The sequence below is a fragment of the Pristiophorus japonicus genome, chromosome 23 (assembly GCF_044704955.1).
Source record: "Pristiophorus japonicus isolate sPriJap1 chromosome 23, sPriJap1.hap1, whole genome shotgun sequence".
Taxonomy (NCBI): Eukaryota; Metazoa; Chordata; class Chondrichthyes; family Pristiophoridae; genus Pristiophorus; species Pristiophorus japonicus.
In genome coordinates, this window is record NC_091999.1 from 45,402,632 (window position 1) to 45,426,596 (window position 23,965).

At 46.0% G+C, this 23,965-nt stretch overlaps 1 pseudogene; it reads left to right on the forward strand.

Moving 5' to 3' along the window:
* The window catches only part of LOC139235513 (zinc finger protein 420-like), a 90,958-nt pseudogene extending 67,417 nt beyond the window's left edge, over positions 1-23,541 (forward strand).
* Positions 23,542-23,965: the final 424 nt, after the last annotated feature.

Here is a 23,965-nt window from a genome sequence, read left to right on the forward strand (position 1 = left end):
TCCTGATTATTTCAAAGTCGGTTTCTCAATGGAGAATGTGTCACGACCTTGATGGTTTAAAAAGTTCTCCTACTCTCCTGTGCCACATTAGCCATTTCATGTTGTGCTGTTGTCGATAACTGAACATGCCTGAAACTCGTTCACACACACACGCAGCGGTTTCCCAATATCATGCCACATGTGACATCTGATCCAAGCCATTTGAGGTGATCTTATCAAAAGATCGTGGGGTGTCTGAAGATCTTTGCTCATCTCCCTCTGCACAGTCCCGATGTCTCGGGTCGTGGCCAGGCGAAAAAATTCAGTTTTCTTATTGTTAAGTATAGGCAATGACACAAACATCTCAGAGAAATCTTAGGAATTTCCTACACTTCCCTGACTTGAACAAGAATTTACATTAACACCAGATTGTACCCAGGTGATTTATGACAATTCGCCCAGGAAAAATGTGTTAAGAAAAATTTCTATTTGGAGGTGTAACTTTCCTGTTTTCCTCTTATATCCTCACTCATTTCCTCTCATTACATTTTATACAGTGTTCACCATTTCATTCATGAGCCCGGAGGAACTTTACTGTCTAATACAATATTGTCATACTGTCTGTAAACATCGATCAAACATTCCCACTTGGTTCAAGTTTTGACCCAGTTTCTTTGTTAAATTTTATTTAACCAAACCTCTTCTTGGACCTTTTATTCTCCAAAATATGCCAGAGAGCAATTCAGTCGACAACAAGAAGGATGTTAGTTACCTTGAGCATAACAGTCGCCCCCAAAAACTTATTTCTGAATACATAGTTTGGACAGAACCACAGAGACAGGACCTTTTCAAAAATAAAACTTAATTATCTCAATTTTCAGCTAAATTTTCCTTCCCATGTATTTGACCAGCGACGCTTAGCAATATATAAATCAGTTTTAATTTCACAAACAAATTATGCCCAGATTTTGTCATTTTACAAAGAAGGCAAAAGTAACAATTGCGTTTGGATGCAGGTCATTTATCTTCCCCTTCGAGCAGTGTGACTTGGACAATAGGATTACATCGGATATACGGCACAGAAACAGGCCATTCGGCCCAACCAGTTCATGCCGGCGTTTATGCTCCACTCGAGCCTCCTCCCTTCTTTCCTCATCTAACTATATCCACATAACCCTCGATTCCATTCTCCCTCATATACTTGTCTAGCCTCCCCTTAAATGCATCGATACTATTCGCTTCAACCCCTCCCTGTGGCAGCGAGTTCCACATTCTCACCACTCTCCGGGTAGAGGTTTCTTCTGAATTTCCTATTTGATTTCTTGGTGACTATCTTATGTTGATGGCCTCTAATTATGCTGGTCCCCACAAGTGGAAACACTGTGTCTACTCTTTCAAAACCTTTCATCATTTTAAAGATATTAGGTCACCCCTCAGCCTTTTTTTTCAAGAGAAAAGAGACCCAGCCTGTCCATCCTTTCCCAATAGGTATAAGATCGCCTTTCTGGTATCATCCTTGTAAATCTTCTCTGCACCCTCTCCAGTGCCTCCATATCCTTTTTAGAATATAGTGACCAGAATTGCACACACAAAGTCTAACCAAGGTTCGATACAAGTTTAGCATAACTTCACCACTTTTCCATTATATAACAATTCAATTCAATAACAATCAATCCCAATAATTTAACTCAAAACTTTAAATTCTTAAGTCCAACTTTGTCAGCATGCTGCGACATTCGATGTCTGCAGATAACTGGAGATAATTTTGTTTTAACTGCTGGATCTTTTGCTATGCCATCAACCTCTTATCCAACTGGAACTAGCATTGCCTAATATGGTCGTCTTTGGCTGAGGCATAGTCCAGAGACACAAGTCTGCATTTTCTTCAACATACATCAACAATGTTGGAAGCACTGATCTTTCTGTGACAAGCACAAACCACTAGTCTTTGAACTCTTCTTATTCTAACATAATATTTCTAATCTAAACATTCTATGATGAAAATATCCTCGGCCAGTTGGTTGCTAACACCAACTGCTGCTCAGTGAAATCTCTCTCGAATGATAACAACCACATTTTCCCCGATATGGAGTGAACTAAACATGAAGCTGAAGCTGAATTAACCGAGTTCCCTATGCCAACACCCCTCTCGTCTTCCATTCACTTCAACTGAAAGAAAAACGCCAGATTGTATCAGTCGGGATTTGAAAGATATTTACAACAGATGCTAGATATTCTTAGAGTTAGTAGTATTCTCTATTCTGTCTATTCGAGGAATTTGATAACAGACTTTCTCCTGTGAATGTAGAGCTGGAATATTGGGCTGGGATGTATTTACTTGTTCATCTTCTTGACTCGAAACCGTTGGCAATTATTTCATGTGATCTATGTTTTCTTAAATACATTTCCTGAATGGATTCAAATTATATTGAACCCAGGTTTGCAGGCGTGATGCTCCACTCACACATCGAAGGAGAGAGATGCTGTGGGACACACGCTAAGTCCAGTATCTGAAACTGATTTACAGACTGGGTTTTGTGTTCAGTGATCCCAGGCATGTTACCGACACCTTCCCACAATACCAAGGCTAGGAGAGGCACTCTGGAAGGTAAGGGGAACTGGCATTTGCTCACGAGAGTAACCGAAGGTATGAGAACTGAAATAATCCAGAGTTTGAAAGGAGAAAAGGCCCCAAAATGGTGCAGTCAGTAACAGGACATCAATTAGTCTCTTATCTTGGAACATTAAATACCGACACACTCTGTTCTTGAAATATCAAAATATTATATTCCAGCCCAGTTATAGGGTTATTATCATCAGAAACAAACTTCAACTGTCGGAATGGACACGATTCAGTCGGGATGTGAATAACAGCTGCAATGATAGCAGAATCCAAACCCTGCAGTCACTTGTGAACTTGCTGGTGTCTCAGCAGGTGGGATGACCGAGTGAATCGCTTCCCACACTCCGAGCAGGTGAACGGCCTCTTCCCAGTGTGAACTCGCTGGTGTTTCACCAGGCTGGATGACACAGTGAATCCCTTCCCACACTCAGAGCAGGTGAACGGCCTCTCATCAGGAAGGCAAATGGAATGTTTTATAAGGGGAATGGAGTATAAAAGTAGAGAAGTCTTGCTACAACTGTACAGGGTGTTCGTGAGATGCTTTTGAGGAATAGACAAAATATCTAAGCATTGATAAATGCATCATCTAACATCTCTAACTGAGCTATCCTGCTGTAATATGTCAGTATTTGTGTCAGCTGTGACTCAGTGGTTATACACTTGCCTCTGGGTCACAGGATTGTGGGTTGATGTCGCACTCCAGAGACATGAACACAAAAATCTCGGCTGATGCTCCAGTACAGTGCTGCGGGACTGCTGTACTGTCGGAGATGCTGTCTTTTGGATAAGATGTTAAACCGAGGCCCCGTCTGCTCCCTCAGGTGGACGTAAAAGGTCCCATTGCACTATTTCAGGCAGAACAGGGGAGTTACCCCAGATGTGCTGGCCAATATTTTCCCTCAACATCAGTAAAGCAGATTATCTGGTCATTATCACATTGTAAATTGGTTGCTGCGTTTCCTACATTACGATAGTGACGACACTTCAAAAAGAACGTAATTGACTGTAAAGTGCTTTGGGGCATTTGGTGGTGGTGAAAGGTGCGAAATACATGCAAGTGTTTTTATTTTCTATGTGTCTTTTATTAGTCACCCTTCTCCCATTGTGCCTCCTTTTGTCTGATGTCACTTCCCCACCTCCTCTTCCCCACCCAACTTTACAGTTCATTTCTAGTGTATATGGTCTCTCTCTCTCTCTCCTTTCCCTCACTCTATCGCTCCCTATAAGCTGTCCATCTCCATATCTCCCAGTTCTGATCAAATGCTCTCCCTGACCCATCACCATTTCTCCTTCCTTTATAGACAACAACTTTCATTTATATAGCGCCTTTAAGAACATAAGAGTTATGAGCAGGAGTAGGCCACACGGCCCCTCGAGCCTGCTCCACCATTCAATAACATCATGGCTGATCATCAACCTCAACTTCACTTTCCCGCCCGATCTGCATATCCCTTGATTCCCCGAAACACCAAAAATGTATCTATCTCAGCCTTGAAATAACTCTGTAAATTGGCCCCTGGTGCTTCACAGGAGCATTATCAGATAGAATTTGACTCCGAGGATCAAAGAGGCACATTTTAAAGATGGTTAAAAAGGAAAAGAGTGGCTAAGGTAAATGTTGGTCCCCTGGATGATGAGACTGGGGAATTAATAATGGAGAACAGGGAAATGGCAGAGACATTGAACAAATATTTTGTATTGGTCTTCACGGTAGACACTAAAAACATCCCAATAGTGGATAACCAAGGGGCTATAGGTAGGGAGGAACTTAATACAATCATTATCAGTAATGAAGTGGTATAAGGTAAAATAATGGGACTAAAGGTGGACAAGTCCCCTGGACGTGATGCCTTACATCGCAGGGTCTTAAGCGAAATGGCTGCAGAGTGGATGCATTGGTTTTAATCTACCAAAATTCCCTGGATTCTGGGGCAGTCTCAGCAGATTGGAAAACCACAACTGTAACGCCCCTATTTAAAAAAGGAGGCAGAGAAAAAGCAGTAAACTACAGACCAGTAAGCCTAACATCTGTCGTTGGGAAAATGCTGGAGTCTATTATTAAGGAAGCAGCAATGGGACATTTGGAAAAGCATGATTCAATCAAACAGAGTCAGCATGGTTTTATGAAAGGGAAATCATGTTTGACAAATTTGCTAGAGTTCTTTGAGGATGTAACGAGCAGGATGGATGAGGGGGAAACCAGTGGATGTGGCGTATTTGGATTTCCAGAAGGCATTCGGTAAGGTGCCACATAAGAGCTTACTGCACAAGATAAAAGCTCAGTGGGTTAGGGGCAATATATTCGCATGGATAGAGGATTGGCTAACTAACAGAAAACACAGAGTCGGGATAAATGGGTCATTTTCCAGTTGACAAACAGTGACTAGTGGGGTGCCGCAGGGATCGGTGCTGGGTCATCAACAATTTACAATTTATATTAATAACTTGGATGAAGGGACAGAGTGTAATGTAGCCAAATTTGCTGATGATACAAAGATGGGCGGGAAAGTAAATTGTGAGGAGGACACAAAAAATCTGCAAAGGCTCAATGAGTGGGCAAAAATTTGACAGATGGAATAAAATGTGGGAAACTGAGAGATTATCCACTTTGGCAGAAATAATAGAAAAGCAAATTATAATTTAAATGGAGAAAAATTGCAAAGTGCTGCAGTACAGAGAGACCTGGGGGTCCTTGTGCATGGAACACAAAAAGATAGTATGTAGGTACAGCATGTATTCAGGAAGGCAAATGGAATGCTGGCCTTTATTGCAAGGGGGGTAGATTATAAAAGCAGAGAAGTCCTGCTCCATCTGTACAGGGTATTGGTGAGGCGACAGCTGGAGTACTGCAGGCAGTTTTAGTCTGCTTATTTAAGGAGAGGTATACTTGCATTGGAGGCTGTCAGAGAAGGTTCACTAGGTTGATTCCGGATATGAGGGGTTGTCTTATGAAAATAGGTTGAATAGGTAGGTTGAATAGGTTGTGTCTATACTCATTGGAGTTCAGAAGAAAAAGAGGTGATCTTATTGAAACATATAAGATAATGAGGGGGTTCGATAAGATGGATGCAGAGAGGATATTTGCATCCACTCATAGGGGAAACAAAAACTAGAGGACATAGTCTGAGAATAAGGGGCCACCCATTTAGAACTGAGATGGGGAGAAATTTCTTCTCTCAGAGGGTTGTAAATCTGTGGAAGTCTCTGCGCCAGAGAGCTGCAGAGGCTGGGTCATTGAATATATTTAAGGTGGAGATAGACAGATTTTTGAACAATAAGGGAGAAAAGAGTTACGGGGAGCGGGCAGGGAAGTGGAGCTGAGTCCATGATCAGATGAGCCATGATCTTATGGAATGGTGGAGCACGCTCGAGGGGCCAAATGGCCTACTCCTGCTCCTATTTCTTATGTTCTTCGGGTCTTAAAGGAGGAGGGAGAGGTTTAGGGAGGGAATTCTGGAGCTTAGGGCCTAGGCAGCTGAAGGCATGGCCACCAATGGTGTTGTGATTAAAACCAGGAATGTGCAGGACGCCAGAGATCCTGGAGGGTTGTAGGGCTGGAGGAGGTTACAGAGATAGGGAGGGGCGAGGGCACGGAGAGATTTGAAAATAGGATGAGAATTTTTAAATTGAGCTTCGTGCCCAGTCATCATTTCTCTTTCTTTTACAGACGCTCACTGACCACTCTCCATTTCTCCTTCCTTTACAGACGCTCCCTGAACACTCTCCATTTCTGCTACATTTTTTGAAATATTTGAAGAGTTTAATACATCTTTGAAGGTCACAGAACAGGTTAACAAAGCTGTTAATAAAGCATAAAGGATCCTGGGCTTTATAAATCGAGGCACATAGTACTAAAGCCGGGAAGTTATGCTAAAGCTATATAAAACACTAGCTCGACCCCAGCTGGAGGATTGGGTACAATTCTGGGCACACTTCAGGAAGGACACAAAGGCTTTGGAGAGGGGACAGAAGAGAGTTACTGGAATGGTGCCAGGGATGAGGAACTTCATTTATGTGGAGACTGGAGAAGCTGGGATTGTTCTCCTTGGAGCAGAAAAGGTTAAGACGAAATTTTATAGAGGTGTTAAAAATCATGAAGATTCAATAGAATCAATAGAGAAACTGTTTCTAACACTGATAACCAGAGGGGACAGATTTGAGGCGATTGGCAGAAACAGAGGTCACATGAGGAAAACCATTTTCACACAAGGAGTGGTTAGGGTTTGGAATGCACTGCCTGACGGAGCGGTAGAGACAGAGTCAATAGTAGCCTTCAAAAGTGAATTGGACAAACACTTGAAGCAGAATGATATTGCAGGGATTTGGGGAAAGAGCGGGGGAAGCGGGATAACCGGATTGCTCCCCGAAAGTATCGGCGCACTCGATGGGCCGAATGGCCCCCCCTTCTGTGCTGCAATACTCTGTGATTCTAGAATTCTTTACAGATGTTCCCTGCTCAGTCACCATTGCTGCTTCATTTACAGACGCTCCCTGGTCCATTACTATTTCTCGTTGATTTATATACGCTACCTGAGAGTTTGACGCAGCCACAGCGCATGCACTGACCGTTCCTTCGGGCTGGAGCGGACCCAGGACCCGGCAGGCAGGGGGAGAATGTTCCCCGGTTTATATCCCCCCTCCCCCCCGGTGTGCGGAGACTTTTCCCCGGTTTATACCCCCCCCCCCGGTGTGGGGAGAATGTTCCCCGGTTTATATCCCCCCCCCGGTGTGGGGAGAATTTTTCCCGATTTATATCCCCCCCCCAGGTGTGGGGAGAATGTTCCCCGGTTTATATCCCCCCCCAGGTGTGGTCAGAATGTTCCCCGGTTTATATCCCCCCCGGTGTGGGGAGAATGTTTCCCGGTTTATATCCGGGCCCGGGGCTGCACTCGGTGTTGTTGTCCCCAGCATTTCTTTAACCCGCTCCCTGGAGCTCGCTCACCTCCTGCTTCAGCGTCTGGCACCGCCGCCTGCACATGCTCAGCTCGGGTGATTGACGGCAGCTCCCCACCAATAGGAAGAGCGGGGCGGGGCTGGAGGACCGAATGTGCAGTTGGTCCTCCAACTAATTGGAGTTTGTGAGGTGCAGTGCTTCCGTCCGGCTGTAACTGGTGGGGTGCAGCAAGGATCAGTGCTGGGGCCTCAGCTATTTACAATCTATATTAATGACCGAGATAAAGGGACCGAGTGTAATATTTGCTGACGATACAAAGCTAGGTGAGACAGTAAGCTGTGAGCAGAACACAAAAGTGCAAAGATATATAGATAGACGATGTGAATGGGCAGTAAGGTGGCAGATTGAGTATAATGTCGGGAAATGTGAGGTTATTCAATTTGGTCGGAAGAATAGAAAAACAGAATATCTTTTAAATGGTGAGAAACTTTAAATGTTGGTGTTGAGAGAGATTTGGGTGTCCTTGTGCAAGAAACACAGAAAGCGAGCATGCAGGAACAGCAAGCAGTAAGGGGGTGGAGTACAAGAGTAAGGATCTATTGCTGCAATTGTACAGGGCCTTGGTGAGACCACACGTGGAGTACTGGGCAGTTTCGGTCTCCTTATCTCAGGAAAGATATACTTTGCTTGGAGATGGTGCAATGGAGGTTCACAAAATTGATTCCTGCGATGAGAGAGCTGTCTTACGATGAGAGATTGTGTAGAATGGACCTATACTCTCTGGAGTTTAGACGAATGAGAGGGGCTCGCATTGAAACATACCAGATTCTGAAGGGTATTGACAGGGTAGATGCTGAGAGCTCGATTACCCCGGGCTGGAGTGATTGAACTCGGGGGCTCAAGATAAGGGGGAGGCCATTTAAGACAGAGATGAGAAATTTCTTCACTCAGAGGGTTGTGAATCTTTGGAATTCTCTGCCCCAGAGGGCTGTGGATGCTCAGTCTATTCAATGCTGAGATAGATAGATTTTTGGACTCTCGGGGAATCAAGGGATATGGAGATCAGGTGGGAAAGTGGAGTTGTGGGCGATGATCTTATTGAATGGCGGAGCAGACTCGAGGTGGCAGTATGACCTACTCCTGCTCCTATCTCTGATATTCTAATATTGACATCTAAGGGGCTCTAGATTTATTAGTCCCACCCTTTATCTTAACGGAACACACTTGATCTGAACCCTCGCTATCTCCTCCTTGAATGCCTCCCACTGCTCTGACACTAATTTACCTCCATGTCGCTGTTTCCAGTCCACTTTGGTTAAATCACATCTCTGCGAAGTAACATTAGCTTAACCCCAATTGAGAACGTTTATTCCTGGTCCATCTTTGTCCTTTTCCATCACTATCCTAAATCTAACTGAATTATGACCACCAGCACCAAAATGCTCTCCCACTGATACCCCTTCCACCTGCCCAAGCTTCATTCATTAAACCGAAGTTCAGAACCACCCCCTCTCTTGTTGGGCTTGCTACGTAATGGCTTAAAAAGTTCTCCTGGATGCATTTTAAGAATTCTGCTCCTTCTATATCTTTCAAACTAATTCTATCCCAGTTAACATTTGGGTAGTTGAAATCCCCGACTATTACTGCCCTATTATTTTTGCACGTATCAGAAATGTGCCGACATATTTGCTCTTCTATCTCCCTCTGACTGTTTGACGGTCTATAGTACATCCCCAGCAGTGTGATTGCCCCTTTTTTGTTCTTCACTTCTCCCATGTGGCCTCATTTGATAATCCTTCGAACATATCATCCCTCTCCACTGCTGGAATTGTTTCTTTAATCAACACTGCGACGCGCCCGCCTTTTTTTTATCCCCGTCTCTATCTCGTCTTAAAACCCTGTAACCAGGAATATTGAGCTGCCATTCCTGCAGTTCTTTTAGCCGTGTTTCACTAATAGTTACAATATCATACCCCCACATGTCTGTCTGTGCCCTCAGCTTATCTGCCTTAATCCCTAGACTCCTTGCATTGGTATTGAAGTATTTCTAGATTGATTCCTGGGATGAGAGGGCTGTCTTATGATGAGAGTTTGTGTAGAATGGGTCTCTGCTCTCTGGAGTTTAGACGAATGAGAGGTGATCTCATTGAAACACACTGGCACTGGCATTTAGCACTGCCAAACTCCCTTATTGCCTATTTTCTAGCCTTTGTTTCCTCTGCCTTCCAAACACTAGCAAAGCCCGCAGTGAGGATATTGTCCGGTCGTGTTGAGGTGCAACCTGTCCGGCTTGTACTGGTCCCACCTCCCCCAGAAACACTCCCAATGCCTCAGGAATCTAAAGCCCTCCCTCCTGCACCAAACTCCAGCCATGCATTCATCTGCTCTATCCTCTTATTTCTGTACTCACCAGCACGGGGCACCGGGAGTAATTCGGACATTACTACCTTTGAGGTCCTGTTTTTTAACTCTTTCCTCGCTCCCTAAAACCTGCCTGCAGGATCTCATCCCTCTTTCTACCTATGTCATTGGTCCCGATATGGACCACAACCTCTGGATGTTCATCCTCCCCCCCTCAACAATGTCCTGCAGCCGCTCAGTGACATCCTTGACCCTGGCACCAGGGAGGCAACATACAATTCTGGAATCATGTCTGTGCCTGCAGAAGCGCTTGTTTGTTCCCCTATCTATCAAATCCACTCCCACTATTGCTCTTCCACTCTTCTTCCTCCCCGCCCTGTGCAGCTGAGCCACCCACGGTGTCGTGGACATGGCTCTGGCTGCACTCCCCAGAGAACCCAGCGCTCTCATCAGTATCCAGAACTGAGAACCTGTTAGCGAGCGAGATGCACTCAGAGGAATCCTGTCCTACTCTTGCCCCATAACGCTGAAAATGTTTTCAACTCATGTTTATCTCTTTTGAAAGTTACAAGTGAATCTGCTTCCACCATCCTAACAGGCAGTGCGTTCCAGGCCAGAACATCTCGCTGCTTCATTAGTCCCCTCATGTAGCATCTGGTTCATTTGCCAATCACTTTAAATCTGTGCCTCTGGTTACTGAACTTTCTGACACTGAAAATTGTTTCTCCATATTAAGAGGATTGGCGGGCTGGAGGAGCTTACAGAGATAGGGAGGGGTGAGGCCTTGGAGGGATTTGAACAAAGGGATGAGAATTTTAAAGCTTGAAGCCACCAGCCGTCTCTCCCAGTGCAGAATGTGACTCACTGCGAACAGAAAGGATTTTTGTTTACTTGCAAAAGATGCATAATGAAGGGAAATCAATCTCTGTATCTTTAACTAACAGCGACACGAGGGAAATGAATGACCTTTAAACACCTGGTTCACTTGGCACTGAAGTGTCTGAAACTCATAATAGGAACTCCAGGGAAACAAAATATTGACAAATGTTAAACTGTTTTGCTGACAAAAGAAATCTCGATTTAACTTTAAAAGATAAATAGTTTAACAGGGGTTCACACAGACTCACCTGATAGGCCGACTCAGGATCCTCCCCTCAAGAACTGCGATTGGTTGCAGAACACGCTGCTCCCTGGGCCCTCCGGCCTCTGACCTCTCTTCCTGTTGGTTCCCAAGGCAATCAATCACCACTCGCCAACATTACACTGACAGATTAAGTTGAGGGGCTCGGAGTAAGAAATAAAATGGGGCCGTGAATCTGAGTTAAGAAATAAAATTAGAGAAGCATACTTAAATTTATAAACAAAACTATTTAATGTCAAATCAAAGGAATTGTTGCATTTAATACATCCTTCGGAAACAAGTGATGTGTGGGCTGTGCAGAGTGTCTGTGCCCGGTTACACAGCGTGTCCCTGGCTCCCCGCTCCAAGTCCACATGTTTCAGCTCACATGCAACTGACTGGATAAACCTCGCCCGTCTAAACCCCATCACACAAATAGCAGCATTTGATGTTTAGTTATGCTCAACCTTTATAAACACTGGTTAGGCCTCAGCTGACGCATTGTGCTCAATTCTGGGCACCACACTTTCAGAAGGGTATCTACACCTTAGAGGGGGACAGAAGAGATTTACTCGAATGGTACGAACGAGGAGGGACTTCAGTTATGTGGAGATATTGGAGAAACTGAAGTAATTCTCCTTGGAGCACAAAAGGTTAAGAGGAAATTTGATAGAGTGTTCAAAATCATGAACGGTTTTGATGGACTAAATGAGGAGAAACACTTTCCAGTGGCAGAAGGGTCGGTAACCAGAGGACACAGAGTTCAGGTGATTGGCAAAAGAAGCAGCGGCGACATGAGGAACCATTGTATAAGCAGCGAGTTGTTGCAATCTGGAATGCACTGCCTGATAGGGCGGTGGAAGCAGATTCAATAGTGGCTTTCAAAAGTGATTTGGATAAATACTAAAGGGACAATATTTGAAGAGCTATGGGGAAAGAGCAGGGGAGTGGAACTAACTGGCTAGCTCGACCAAAGAGCCAGCGCAGGCAAGATGGGCCGAATGGTCTCCTGCGCTTTCATTCTTTGAAAATGGCAGATGATCTTATCCAGAATGCTATGACCACATAATCCCCAGAAAACCAAGACCACCTATTTCCACCTGTGGAATATCGGCCGTCTCCATCCCTGCCTCAGCTCACCCTCTGCTGAAAACCTCGTCCATTCCTCGGTTACCTCTAGACTTGACTATTCCAACACATTCCTGACTGGCTTCTCACATTCTACCCCACGTAATCTTCACTTCATCCAAAACTCGGCTGCCCGTGTCCTAACTCGCACAAAGTCTCGTTCACCCATCACCTCCTGTGCTCGCTGACCTACATTGGCTCCCGGTTGAGCTCATCCTTGTTCACAAATACCTCCATGGCCTCGCCACACCCTTTCTCTGTAATCTCCTTCAGCTCAACAACCCCCGAGATGTCTGTGCTCCTCTCATTCTGCCCTCCTGAGCATCCCTGATTATAATCGCTCAACCATTGGTGGCCTCGTCTTCTGTTGTCGAGACCCCAAGCTCTGGAACATCCTCCCGAAAACTCTGTGCCTCCTCCCTGAAAGCACTGACTCTGGCTTTGTCCAGTTCTACACTCACTGGTTCCCCTCCCCTGAAGGTACTGACTCTGGCTGGGTTCAGTTCTATACTCACTGGTTCCCCTCCCCTGAAGGTACTGACTCTGGCTGGGTTCAGCTCTACACTCACTGGTTCCCCTCCCCTGAAAGCACTGACTCTGGCTTTGTTCAGTTCTACACTCACTGGTTCCCCTCCCCTGAAGGTACTGACTCTGGCTTGGTTCAGTTCTACACTCACTGGTTCCCCTCCCCTGAAGGTATTGACTCTGGCTGGGTTCAGGCCTACACTCACTGATTCCCCTTCCCTGAAGGTACTGACTCTGGCTGGGTTCAGTTCGACATTCACCAGTTTCTCTCCAATATGTGACCCATGTGCCCAAACTTCATGTATGAACCTCGACAGTGAGTGTCGACTGGCTAGAATGAGCCATTTATCCCTACTCTCTGTTTTCTGTCAGTTAGCCAATTCTCCATCCATGCTAATATATTACCCCCAACCCCGTGAAATGTTATCCCCTCCCTGTTCCCCCCCTTAAAGGTACTGACTCTGGCTGGGTTCAGTTCTACACTCGCTGGTTCCCCTCCCCTTAAGGTACTGACTCTGGGTGTCTGTGCTCTCGTCACCTCTTTATACACTCTGACCATCCCTATATATCTGTAATATCTCCCTGTTTTGGTGATAGGCTCTCCCTGACCACTCACTCCCTGACTCTCACCATTTCAGGGAATCATACGGGACAGAATGAGGCCATTCGTCCCATCGAGCCTGTCCGACTCACTGAAAGACCAACTCCCTGCACCTGCCCCAAAACACCAGAAAATGTTCCCTTTGAAGCATTCCTGGTTTTGAAAGTTTTTATATCAATATCTGAGGTCTAACTAGTGAGTGATAAAGGTTGACCAGAACTTGCTTGTTGTACTCTACACTGCTATTAATGCTGGAACAGATTGATCAGCGGACCCTGCCCCTCACAGCTTTGTGTTCACCTGCAAATTGCACCATTTGCTTCAGAATGCCTCCCAATTTCCCTCCTTCCCAAATCCCAGCTGGCGGCCGTTGACCTCGCTGACCCCGGGCCTGTCACCGCAGGTTAAGCCCGGGGTCAGCCTCTGGGCTGTGATTGGCCCTGGGCCCTACACCAGGTGTTTATGATGCTCACCAGCCCCACGCGCGGCTCCAATTCCTGCCCCGCGCCGAAAACCGACATCATCCGGGCTCCACCAACTGTCGTCGCCGCCGCCCGCACATGCTCAGTGCGGGAGATCCGGGCACAGCCCCGCCCCTCGCACACTCCGATTGGTTGAAGGACCAACTGCCCGCTCGTTCCTCCAAAAACGCCCCCGCTCTTCCTATTGGCCCGAAGCCGCCGTCAATCACCCGGGCAGTGTGAGCCGAGCATGCGCGGTGGGGCGGCTGTGTCTCAGGCAGCGGCTGAGAATTGGGCGGAGGGAGGGAGCGGATTAATAAACCCCGGGGGGCCGCCCGCCCGAGAGACAACACTCAGCATTATCCGCTTCACACACACCCGCTGTGGGCCTCAGGCCCCGAACAACAACCTGCGGCTCCGGCCTTTCCCCGAGCGGGGCCCCCGGGGAGGTGTGCTCTGGGCCCGTGCGGTTCCCCGGGGAGGTGGGTTCCGGGCCCCCGGGGAGGTGGGCTCGGGGCCCCCGGGGAGGTGGACTCTGGGCCCGTGCGGGGCCCCCGGGGAGGTGGGCTCTGGGGAAGATTAGATTGTTAAACACACCCTGTCCACATAATGGAAAAGTGTTTGAGGAACAAGTATTTCTGGAGAGACCTTTAATCCATTGAACATTTACACATTTTTAAATTTGTTCCGGGCTGTGGCCGTCGCTGCCAAGGCCGGCATTTATTGGCCATTTCTAATTACACTGGAGAAGGTGGTGGGCAGTCAACTACTTGAACCGCTGCAGTCCGTGTGGTGAAGGTACTCCCACAGTGCTGTTAGGGAGCCAGTTCCAGTATTTTGACCCAGTGATGATGAAGGAACGGCGATATATGACCAAGTCCGGATGGTGTGTGACTTGGAGGGGAAATTGCAGATGATGGTGTTCCCATTCACCTGCTGCCCTTTTCCTTCTGGGTGGTAAAAGCTGTGGGACAGGGTGGGTGGCAGGTTCCCTTCCATCAGAACATAAGGATTTGGAGCAGGAGTCAGCCATATGATCCTTCCAGCCTTCTCCATCGGTCAATACGACCATGGCTGATCTTCGATCTCAACTTGACATCTTCTGCCCGATCCCCATATCGCTGAAGGACATTAGTGCGCCAGTTGGGATTTTAGTGACAATCCGGCAGCTTTCATGGTGACTGTTTTTCTAGAGCCTGCCCCACAAATTCCCCAATTCATTCAGCTCAATTTTTCAACAAGCCTTTGTGTTTTTCTGGGTTCTCTCTCTCACTCCTTTTTACCTGTTTTATATTCATTTTACAGATTATTAGAACTGGGAGGATTTGTAGACGGGAAATTTTACTCCAACATCACATCAAGATCGGTCAGTCTATTCATCGGGACCTGAATATCTTTAAACATAACATGGAAGCAAAAAGCAGAGTTGACAGCGGGGAGAAACCGTACACGTGTTGGGTGTGTGGACGAGGATTCAGCCGATCCTGTGGCCTGGCGAAACACAATCGCAGTCACACTGGGGAGAAACCGTGAAAATGCGGGGACTGTGGGAAAGGATTCAATTACCCGTCTGAGCTGGAAACTCATCAACACAATCACACTGGGGGAGGGGGGCTGTTCAGCTGCTCCGTGTGTGGGAAGAGATTCACTCGGTCATGTGAGCTGCTAACACACCAGCGAGTTCACACTGGGGAGAGACCTTCACCTGCTCCGTGTGTGGGTCAGGATTCATTTCCTCAACCCACCGACTGACACACCAACTTGTTCACACCAATGTGAGACCGTTTAAATATTCTGCCTGTGAGAAGAGCTTTAAAAGCAAAAAGGAACTGCTGGCACACCAGCGAGTTCACACTGAGGAGTGGCCGTTCACGTGCTCCGTGTGTGGAAACACATTCAACAGTAATTACTGTCGCGTTTTCCAGCACTCGAGTAATGACTCCACGAGGTAAGGTATTGCACTTGCACTGTTGTGACCTTCGTCCTTTTATTGCAGCTCCTGAATGAGGTAACAGTAAGTTGGGCCCCCTTTTATACCTGCGGTGTGCAGGTGACCTCTAGGTCTCCACCTGTTGCATCCTCTGGTGGTACAGGCATATTGTCTACAGTGTAAAGATACATTCATAGGTCTTATGTAACTGTACATTGAGTGGACAGGGTGAAAACACGCACAACAATTACCAACTTCTGAGACACCAGCGAGATCAGACCAGGGAGAGGCCGTTCACTTGCTCCATGTGTGGGAAGGGATTCACTCGATCATTCAGCCTGCTGAGACACCAGCGAGTTCACAAGTGACTGCAGGGTCTGGATTCTGCTGTTATTACTGCTGTTAGTTACATCCAGAACTGAACCATGTTCATTCCACCGCTGGAAGAGACACCGTGCAGCAGATTTAAAGGGACAGGGTCACCAGCTCCCACCGCTGGAAGAGACACCATGCAGCAGATTTAAAGGGACCGCTCACCAGCTCTCACTGCTGGAAGAGACACCGTGCAGCAGATTTAAAGGGACCACTCACCAGCTCCCACCGCTGGAAGAGACGCCGTGCAGCAGATTTAAAGGGACCGCGCACATTGGTGAGAACAAAGTGCTAAATTGTTAAATTTGAAACAGTCCCACTCTTGGGGCCCAAATTTGACCAGTAGAGATTTCTGACGAACTCACCAGAGGTGCGCTGCTTTTATACACCGATTAGGGCGCCAAAAATCTTCAGGCCGAGTTTGGCCGCTCCCCAGCCTGGCCTCGATAGAGGCGTAGCCAGGTCCCGGTGCTGAAAACAGTGCCAGGACCTCAGCACATGCACGCTCGAGTGTGCGCGCATGTGCAGTAGCTCCTCACCCCCAGAATCTCTGCGTGTGCTCTGCAGGTTGAGTGGGAGGGGCCCGAAGCGCGCTTCCCCTATCCCTGGCCGAATGGGCTCCCTCATCGGCGGCCCGCTGAAGGTAGGACTTCTATTTTTTGTGTGTTTATTTATTTATTGATTGCTTGTGGTCCATTTTTCAATTTGCTTTCTGGGTTGCAAGAGATCTCTTGAGACCCCAGTTTAAGTTTATGAAAGAGATTCTGAGCTTTCTCTGAGTTTTGACTGCACATGCATGCATGTTGAGTTGCAGTCAGTCGGAGGTTGAGGGTACATCACCAGGAGCAGATCTACACTGTGAGAAAGAACTGAAGCGCCGACATTTTTATTTGTTATTGATTGATTGCTTATTACATACTAACATAGAAAATAGATGCAGGAGTAGGCCATTCGGCCATTCGAGCCTGCACCACCATTCAATAAGATCATGGCTGATCATTCACCTCAGTACCCCTTTCCTGCTTTCTCTCCATACCCTTAGATCCCTTTAGCCGTAAGGGCCCGATCTATCTCCCTCTTGAATATATCCAATGAACTGTCATCAACAACTCTTTGCGGTAGGGAATTCCACAGGTTAACAACTCTCCGAGTGAAGAAGTTTCTCCTCATCTCAGTCCTAAATGGCCTACCCCTTATCCTTTGACTATGTCTCCTGGTTCTTGACTTCCCCAACATCGGGACATTCTTCCTGCATCTCACCTGTCCAGTCCCATCAGAATTTTATATGTTCCCATGAGATCCCCTCTCATCCTTCCAAACTCCAGTGAATACAGGCCCAGTCGATCAAATCTCTCCTCATATGTCAGTCCTACCATCCCGGGAATCAGTCTGGTGAACCTTCGCTGCACTCCCTCAAAAGCAAGAATGTCCTTCCTCAGATTAGGAGACCAAAACTGAACACAATATTCCAGGTGAGGCATCACCAAGGCACTGTACAACTGCAGTAAGACCTCCCTGCTCCGATGCTCAAATCCCCTAGCTATGAAGGCCAACATACCATTTGCCTTCTTCACCGCCTGCTGTACCTGCATGCTAACTTTCAATGACTGATGTACCATGACACTCAGGTCTCGTTGCACCTCCCCTTTTCCTAATCTGCTGCCATTCAGATAATATTCAGCCTTTGTGTTTTTGCCACTAAAGTGGATAACCTCACATTTTCCACATTATACTGCATCTGCCAAGCGTTTGCCCACTCACCTAACCTGTCTAAGTCACCCTGCAGCCTCTTAGTGTCCTCACAGCTCACACCGCCACCCAGCTTAGTGTCATCTGCAAACTTGGAGATATTACACTCAATTTCTTCATCTTAATCATTAATATATATTGTAAATAGCTGGGGTTCCAGCACTGAGCCCTGTGGCACCCCACTAGTCACTGCTTGCCATTCTGAAAAGGACTCGTTTATCCCGACTCTCTGCTTCCTGTCTGCCAACCAGTTCTCTATCCACGTCAGAACATTACCCCCAAAACCATGTGCTTTAATTTTGCACACCAATCTCTTGTGTGGGACCTTGTCAAAAGCCTTTTGAAAGTCTAAATACACCACATCCACTGGTTGTCCCTTTTCCACTCTACCAGTTACATCCTCAAAAGTTCTGGAAGCTTTGTCAAGCATGATTTCCCTTTCATAAATCCATATTGACTTGTCCGATCCTGTCACTGTTTTCCAAATGTGCTGCTATTTCATTTTTAATAATTGATTCTAACATTTTCCCCACGACTGATGTCAGGCTAGCCGGGCTATAATTACCCGTTTTCTCTCTCACTCCTTTTTTGAAAAGTGGCGTTACATTGGCTACCCTCCAGTCCATAGGGACTGATCCAGATTTGATAGACTGTTGGAAAATGATCACCAATACATCCACTATTTCTAGAGCCACTTCCTTAAGTACTCTGGGATGCAGACTATCAGGCCCCGGGGATTTATTGGTCTTCAATCCCATCAATTACTTTGGTCTCGGTGCTTTAGATGCAGGGTTCCTGCTATTTTTTATTTGTTAATTAATTGCTCATTACTTTTTGTGCTTTGTTTCGTGCTTTGTAAATCTTGGTGCTAGGTGCAGGTCCTCTCAGCTTCCTTGTATTTATTTATTTTTTTGACTGCTTATTTTTGTGCTTTGTTTAGTGTTTGGTGCTTTCTTAACTCTCCACAAGGTTTTTCTGTGTGGCCAGATATGCTGGCCTATGTTAGTTTGGAGTAACTATTAGATGTTCAAACTAGCTTAATAACATCACTGCAGTGCCAAACACCAACCTCCCTCAGCCCTGCTCATTATGGGCAAGGTTTAGCGTTTGATGAACAGTGTAGAGGGAGCTTTACACTGTATCTAACCCTTGCTGTACCTGCCCTGGAAGTGTCTGATGAGACAGTGTAGAACATAAGAACAAATGAACAAAAATAATAGGAGTAGGAGCAGGCCATACTCGAGCCTGCTTCACAACCCAACACGATCATGGCTGATCCGCTCATGGACTCTGGACCACTTCCCTGCCCTCTCCCCATAATCCCTTATTGGTTAATAAACTGTCTATCTCTGTCTTAAATTCATTTAATGACCCAGCTTCCACAGTTCTCTGAGGCGGCGAATTCCACAGATTTACAACCCTCCGAGAGAAGAAACTGCCACCAAAGCAAGTATATCCTTTCGTAAATATGGAAACCAAAACTGTACGCAGTATTCCAGGTGTGCCCTCACCAATACCCTATATAACTGTAGCAAGACTTCCCTGCTTTTATACTCGATCCCCTTTGCAATAAAGGCCAAGATTTCACTGGCTTTCCTCATCACTTGCTGTACCTGCATACTAACCTTTTGTGTTTCATGCACAATACTCCCAAGTCCCGCTGTACTGCAGCACTTTGCAATTTTTCTCCATTTAATTAATAACTTGCTCTTTGAATTTTTCTGCCAAAGCACATGACCTCACACTTTCCAACATTATACTCCATCTACCAAACTTTTGCACGCTCATTTAGCCTATGTCCTTTTGCAGATTTTTGTGTCCTCCTCACGCATTGCTTTTCCTCCCATCTTTGTATCGTCAGCAAATGTGGCTATGTTACACTGGGTCCTTTCTTCCACGTCGTTAATATAGATTGTAAATAGTAGGGGTCCCAGCACTGATCCCTGCGACACCACACTAGTTACTTATTGCCAACCCGAGAATGAATCATTTATCCTGACTCTGTTTTCTGTTAGTTAGCCGATCCTCTATCCATGCTAATATATTACCACCAACCCAGTGATATTTTATCTTGTGCATAACCTTTTATGTGGCACCTTGTCAAATTCTTTCTGCAAGTCCAAATACACCACAACCACTGGTTCCCCTTTATCGACCCTGTTTGTTACATTCTCAAAGAATTTCTGCAAATTTGTTCAACATGACTTCCCCTTCATAAATCCATGGTGAGTCTGCATGACTGAATTGTGCTTTTCCAAATCTCCTGTTACTGCTTCTTTAATAATGGACTCCAACATTTTCCCAACCACAGATGTTAGACTAACTGGTCTAGTTAGCTTCTTTTTGTCTGCATCCTTTTAATTTGCAGTTTTCCAATCTGCTGGGACCTCCCCAGAATCCAGGGAATTATGTTAAATTACAACCAATGCATCCACTATCCCTGCCGTTACTTCTCTTCAGACCCTACGATGCAAGCCATCAGGTCCAGGGGATTTATCTGCCTTTAGTCCCATTATCTTAATGAGTACCACCTTCTTAGTGATTGTGTTAAGTTCCTCCCCCCCCCTATAGCCCCTTGACTGTCCACTGTTGGAATATTGTTTGTGTTCTCTACCTTAAAGACCGATACAAAATATCTGTTCAGAGTTTCTGCCATATCCATGTTCCCCATTATTAGTTCCTCGGTCTTGTCCTCTAAGGGACCAACATTTACTTTAGCCACTCTTTTCCTTTTTATATACCTGTAGAAACTCTTGCTGTCTGTTTTTATATTTCGTGCTAGTTTACTTTCATAGTCTATCTTCCCTTTCTTAATCATTTTTTTCGGCTTTCTTTGCTGGCTTTTGAAAGATTCCCAATCTTCTGTCCTCCCACTAGTTTTGGCCACTTTGTATGTCCTTGTTTTTCATTAGATACCGTCCTTTATTTCTTTAGTTAGCCACGGATGGCTATCTTTACTTTTACACCTTTTTCTCCTCACTTGAAGATAATTTTCTTGGGAGTTTTGAAATTCTCCTTAAATATACGCCACTGTTCAAAAAGTCCTACAAGTTAATCTATGTTCACAGTCCACTTTAACAAACTCTGCCCTCATACATTCATAGTCTTCTTTATTTAAGCTTAGTACACTGGTTTGAGAACCAACTTTCTCACCCACCATCTGAATTTGAAATTCATCATGCTCTGATCACTCATTCCAAGGGGATCCTTTACTAGGGGATTGTTTATCAATCCTGTCTCATTACACAGGGCCAGATCTAAGATAGCCTGCCCCCTGGTTGGTTCCGTTACATACTGCTCAAGGAACCCATCCCCTATTAACTCCATGAACTTTTCCTCAAGGCTAACCTGACCAATTTCATTTGTCCAATCGATATGGAAGTTAAAATCACCCATGATTATTGCTGTTAACTTTTTACAAGCCCCCACTATTTCGTGGTTTATAATCCGACGAACACAGTTGCTACTGTTAGAGGGCCTAGAGACTGCGCCCACCAGTGACTTTTCCCCTTTATTATTCCTTATCTCCACGCAAACAGGTTCAACATCCTGATCATTTGAGCCAATATTGTTTCTCATTATTGCAGTGATCCCATCCTTTATCAATAGAGCTGCCCCACCTCCTTTTCCTTTCTGTCTGGATTGTCAAATACCCCTGAATATTTAATTCCCAGTCCTGGTCACCTTGCAACAAGACTCTGTGATGCCTATCAAATGATACCCATTTGTATCGATTTGTGCCGTCAACTCATCTATTTTGTTACGAATGCTACGTGCATTTAGACAAAGTGGCTTTAAGTTTTATTTTAACACTTTTTACCTGCTTTTTTCCTCTCTCCTTCAAACTCACTTTCTTTAATTTTGCTTTCTATTTCCAGCTTTACTCCCCTCCTTACTGAATCTATTTTGATGTTCCCATCCCTCTGCCAAGCTCGTTTAAACTCTCCCCAATAGCACTAGCAACCCCCGCCCCCGCGAGGATATTGGTCCCGGCTCTGTTGAGGTGCAACCCGTCCGGCTTGTACCGGTCCCACCTCCCCCAGAAGCGGTCCCAATGCCTCAGGAAACTAAAGCCTGCATCATCTCTCCAGCCAGGCATTCATCTGCTCTATTCTCCTGTTTCTGTACTCACTAGCTCGTGGCATCGGGAGTAATCTAGAGATTACTAGCTTTGAGGGTTCTGCTTTTAAATCTGTCTCCTAACTTCCTAAACGCTGCCTGCAGTACCTCACCCCTCTTTCTACGTGTGTCATTGGTCCCGATGTGGACCACGCCCTCAGGCTGTTCCCCCTCTCCCCTCTGCAGCTACTCAGTGACATCCTTGACTCTGGCACCAGGGAGACAACACACCATCCTGGAGTTATGTCTGCGGCCGCAGAAACGCCAGTCTCTTCCTCTGACTATTGAATCCCCGACCACTATAGCTCTTCCATTCTTCTTCCTCCCCCCACCCCCGTGCAGCTGAGACACCCGTGGTGCCGTGGATTTGGCTCTGGCTCACTCCCCAGAGCCTCACCAGTACTCAGAACAGAGAACCGGTTGGAGAGCGAGATTAACTCAGGGGACTCCTGCACTACCTGCCGAGTCCTCCTCTTCTGTCCAGGGTTCACCCAATCCCTATCTGCCTGCACACTCGTAAACTGCGGGGTGACCACCTCCAGAAACGTGATATCCCCGTAGCTCTCAGTCTCATGGATGCACCGCAGTGACTCCAGCCGCCGCTCAAGCTCCAAAACGCGGAGCTCGAGTTGGTGCAGCTGCAGACACCTCCTGCACATGTGGTCGTCCCAGCTGTGCGAAGCTTCCAGGATTTTCCACATGCCACAGGATGTGTAATCCACGGGACTGAGCTGTCCTGTCATCCCTCTAGTTGCACTCGCAACTATCAAGTAGAACTAAATTCTAAACCTTAGAGAAATACACCCAGCAAATACTCCGCAATCAATTGATTTAACTAACATTTATTTAAAGAGTAAATACTAACTTAACAGAAAAAAAAACCTTCAGGGGAGGAGAGGGAGGGGAACCAGTGAGTGTGGAACTGATCCCAACCAGAATTGGTGTTGAAAACTGGGAGTGGAGGAGAAACAGTTTAGAATTGTGTGTTGATTTGGATTTCAGCACAGCAGGAGGGACAATGTGTGGGACAGGGATTTACAGCTTTGGAAGAACAAGAGAGGAAAGAATGTTCCATGGAAACTAGATGTGTCTATCCTGAATTTCTGTCTTGTACTGACAGTGATGAGTTTTGTTATCTCCTTTTACAGCATATTAGAAAGGGAGATTTTCAGACATGAATCACAAACCAAACATCGCGTCAAGATCTGATGAAGTCAATCGACTCATCAGGACCCGAACATCATCGGCCTTTGAAAGTGGAAGGAGAAATGTTTGTCTGCCCTGCCTGTGGGAAAAGATTTCAAATATCTGTGTGACTGGAAAAGCACCGAGACACACACACCCGAGTGAGTGTTCCAGTGCACTGCCTGTGGTAAGAGCTTTAACCAGTTACACAGCCTTAAGAAACATCGCACCATTCACAGCGGGGAGAAACTGTAAACGTGTTGTGTGTGTGGGCGAGGCTTCAACTGATCGTCCAACCATCCAGTCACAAGGATACCCGCCCCACGGAGAAACCGTGGACATGTGATGACTGTGGGAAGGTATATAGATCGCCTTCTGTGCTGGAAATTCATCGACGCATTCACACTGGGGAGAGGCTGTTCACCTGCCCCATGTGTGGGAAGGGATTCACTGGGTCATCCGATCTGCTGACACATCAGCGAGTTCACAAGTGACTGCAGGGGTTGGAATTTGGTGTTATTCACATCCCGACTGAACCATGTTCATTCTGACAGTTGGGGTTTGTTTCTGCTCATGTTAATAACCTTATAACTGGGCTAGACTTTAATATTCTGGATATATTGCTGATTGTGTTCTCGGGGCTGCTGTGTCCATTTAAGAAACGCTGTGTGTTATCTTTCCCATTAATTCAGCGACTCTCAACAGAAATTTAGTTTGCAATAAAATTATGCATTTTTACTTCAATCCTAAATTGATCTTTGGTGCAAAATCTACAATAGTGTCAAACATTCCACTGAATATAATCTCCAATTAGAAAGAGCTTGCTGACAATGCTTACTGACTTGCACATTACACACAGTGGCCCCTCCATTATCCACCGGAAAGAAGGGGAATGGGAATTGGTGAGGAATCAGTGTC